Genomic DNA, 4247 nt, shown 5'->3' on the forward strand with positions numbered 1-4247 from the left:
GGGGCGCTTCCGTCTCCGCGCAGCGGCTCCAAGCTCCGGGTTCGGTGTCTGCCCCGCTCCGCAACCAGGATCCCGGCCGGCATCTCCGGGTGTCTGGACCGCTGGGTGGGCATGGGGTGTGAAACCCATCCCAGTGGATCCTAATGCCCAAGGCTTGGGAGCCATCGAGTCCACCCAGGGCTCTGGCCAACTACCCCACATTTTGATGTCCCTGACAAAGAACACCAGGAAATAGGTTTCCTGGCAGAGAGATGAAAGCGCCCAGCTCTGGGGGTCACCAAGGTCGGGTTTCTAGGTCCCACCCCTGAGCATAAATTACAAGGAAATGCCTGCAAAAGATCTCTGGGCTTGCTGGCTGGGAGCTCAGGGAGGCTGAGGAATTTCCTTCTTGGAAGACAGATCCAATGTTCCTCCTGTGGGCCAGTTTAGAGCATGCTCAGTCTGCCAGGAAGGCACAGGGATCCCACTAGGCCAGGGGCTTGGGGTTCTGCTGAGCCAGATCAGCACAGGTCTGGCACACACCAGCATCCCTGCCCCTCAGCCAGCCCACAGCTCCGAGGTTCAGCGGGACTTTGATCCTGGTACCCTGCAGAGGGGACTGGGATGCTCTACCACGCTGGCCAGGTTGGTTGCCCAGCTTCACCCCCATAGCAGTCTGAAGGGCCCAGCATGAACATTCTGATCTTCCACCATCACGTTTGGGCTCTGGGAAAACAGGTCCAGCACATCCCCCGTCCCCACTGGCTGACATCTGACATACCCCTCCTGGCCTGTGGCTGAATCCGAAAGATGACTACAGGAAAGGACATCTGGGTTAGCCATGCTGAATCCTGGCCAGTGTGGGCCCAGCTAACAGCTGAGAGATGACCTCAGGACCTGGCTGGTTTTCAAGCATGGGTGTGGGGGCCATTCAGTTTGTTGCAGAAGAGGTGCCTGTTCAGGTTAGGAGGCTGCCTGAGAGAGGGAAGACCTACTAGCTTCCTTACTCTCTAGGCTGGGGAAACTGAAGCAGCCCACCCAGGCTGGCAAGCCTTTGCTTGCCTCTGGGGACTTTCTAAATATCCTGGAAGGGCAGGAAAAAAAAAAAAAAAAGATGATGAGCAGTTGTACAGTTTGGGAGGGTGGGCAGAGGCTGAATCTGCATAGTTAGTGGACCTGAGAGCAGATCCCTCTGGAGCTCAGCCACTGAACCTGCTTGACCCTTAGACTCCTCCCGCCTTCATCTCCATGAATGGCATTACTGTCACCCTATTACTGGAGACTGAAGTCTCAGGCATCGCTCTGATGATTCAGTCAGTTCACTGGCACATCTTACCCAAGATAGCTCTCATCTCTCCACCTTCCTGCCACAGCCCTGCAAATGCATTACCTCTCTCCTAGGCTCATGCAAAGGTCTTCAACTTGATCTTGCTCCCTGCAATTCCATGCTCCAAAACTACCAAAGTGATCATTTTACAAGTGAGAATAAAAAAGCCTTGTATTGGTTAATTTTGCTATCAAGGGGGAAAAATCCTGACCCCTTCCCATGGCTCTAACTCTAATCTCTTTTCTACTTAACTCCCCTCTGGCCATACTAGGCTTTGCTTAGTTCCCAATTGATAGTGAAGCTCTTTCCTGCCTCAGGGCCTTTGACCTTGAGGTCTCCTGTGCCTGGAACATTGTCCCCCAGAGCTTGGCATGGCTGGTATCATCATATCCTTTAGATATCAGTTTAAACATCATCTTCTAAGGGAAGCCTTTCTGAAATGCTAGATCTGCATCCCCCAAAGTCTCTCAGCACCTCATTGATTTCTTTCATAGCACACACTGCAGGCTGTCGTCATTTATGGTTTGTCTCCCCCAGAAAGAAAACTGCACAAGAGCAAGTTCTGCCTTTGCCACAGCCATTGGATGGGGTTTTATACCTTCTTAAGAAACCTATTTTATTACATATCTTCAGAAAATTGCCCACATCTAAATGTATGGGGAGATATATTTTTATAGAGTGAACATACCTGTGGAACCAGCATGCAGATCAGAAGGTAAAACACTTCCAGTGGGGGAATTAGTGTTTAATGCGAGCAGAGTTTCAGTTTTACAAGATGAAAAGATTTCAAGAGATAGATGATATTGATCTATACATTATGAGCATATTTAATACCACTTGAGCTGTACACTTAAAATAGTTACAGTGATAGCATCCTTAACTTTTAAATTAAATTAAAAATAACTTGATGGGTGCAGTGGTGCATGCCTGTAATCCCAGAAGTCTGGGAGGCTGAGGCAACAGGATCACAAGTTTCAGCCCAGCCTGGGAAAGTTCCTGACTTAGTGAGACCCTGTCTTAAAATAATAAAGGGTGTGAGGCTGGGATGTAGCTCAGTGTGAAGGCCCTGGGTTTGATCTCCAGCACCACAGCAAACAAATTAATAAGGCACCTTGTTTTTTCAGGACCAAACATTATCCTGATTACTTTTGCTTGTTTTGGACTTCATATAAATGAAGACATACAATATTGCGATAGCCACAATCATGACCCCCAAAATGTCCACATCCTAGTCTCCAGAATATCTGAACACATTCCCTGCACAGCATTGAGGAACTTTAAGATTGGCTAAGTTAAGGACCTTGAGATAGGAAGATGATCTGGGATTATTCATTACACCATTACATCCTGATGACATACAGAAGTACAGGAGGATGGCAGGGGAGGTTCGAGCCACCAGAAGGGACGCAGCTCTGCTACCACCTTGATTTGAGCTGGCAGGAGCCATGTCAGACTTCTAACCTACAGAAATATAAATAATAAATGTATCTTGGGTCAAACCATCATATTTGGGGCAGTTTGCTACAGAACACTAGGAAATGGATACAAATATTTGCATCTGTACTATACCCTAACTTTTAATTTGTACTATATAATACCCCATTACATGAATATACTATATTCCTCAACTGTTGGCAGGCATTTGAGTTGTTCTCAGAATGATCCGCTACGGATAATGTTGCTAGGAACATTCTCGTGCATGCTTTCTGGTCACATAGGTATGCGTTTCTGTTGCATGTGTACAGGAACAGAGTAGCTGGGTCATGGGACTCGTGTATATAGAGGATGCTGTGATTCAACCCACAGACTATCCTTCAGGACGTGTTCCCCCAGCTGTTGAGTGGACTGCTAGCTGACCATCCTCAGCTGCCAGGCCCCTCTGAGAACTTGCCTCTACTGAAAAGAACTCCTCTAGCCAAGATCAAGTCAGTAATTCCCAGCAGCAGCTTGTATCTGCTCAATGATGGTTGATAACGTGCAAAAAGGGGACATAAAGGCCCCCTCTCCACTGCCACTCAGAGTAGCTTTGAAGTGTCACTCAGAGTCAGAGCTCTTCAGGGATCAGGGGAGGCTTTTGCTGAAGCTATAACCCATCCCAGCCTCTGCCTGTGCTTTTCTCCAGAAGCATTCTCTAACCAGCTTCTTGCAGGCTAAGCTAATCACCACAGGATCAGTAGCTGGGGAATCCAGCCTGCAGCAGCCTATGTTTCACTTGTCCTACATCTCATCAACTGGCACTCTAAGGTGGTCACCTGATGTACACTCCCATCAGCAGTGAGACTTTCAGGTGCTTGATATTCTTGTCCACACTAGGCGATTTCTGACTTTTACATGTTAAGAAAAGAAATTTTTGCCACCCTGCTGTGTAAATAGTGTGTGTTAGTCAGCTTCTGTCACTATAACAAATACTTGAGATAATGAACTGCTACACTGTGGAAGTAGCCCAAAGGTCCATGTGCTAAATAAAGGTATGGACACTAGCCTGTGGCACCACCAGGAGTTGTGGCCTAATGAAATGAAGTTAGGTTATTGAAAGCACATCCTAAAGGGGGTGTTAGAGTCTCAGGCCCTTCCTATCTCTTTCTGTGCTTCCTAAATGCTAAGAAGTGAGCAGTTTCCTCTGCCACGCACTTCTTACCTTGATGCACTGTCTTGCCAAAGCCCCAAAGGCAATGGAGACTGAACCCTCAGAAACTGTGAGCCAAAACAAATCTTTCCTCCTTATAAGTTGACTTATCACAGGTATTTCATCACAGTGAGGGGAAGATACTAACACACCAATTTATAAAGAGAGAAGATTTTGGTCCATAGTTTTGGAGAATGCAGTCTGTGATGATTGGTCCTGCTGCTTTTTAGACCTTCGGCAAGGCAGATCACCATGGCAGGAGCATGTAGTGCAACAAAACTACTCTTTTTTTTTTTTTTTTTTTTTTTTTTTTTT

This window comes from Fukomys damarensis, unplaced genomic scaffold (assembly GCF_012274545.1).
Source record: "Fukomys damarensis isolate Sample0158 unplaced genomic scaffold, DMR_v1.0_HiC HiC_scaffold_23, whole genome shotgun sequence".
NCBI classification, from domain to species: Eukaryota; Metazoa; Chordata; class Mammalia; order Rodentia; family Bathyergidae; genus Fukomys; species Fukomys damarensis.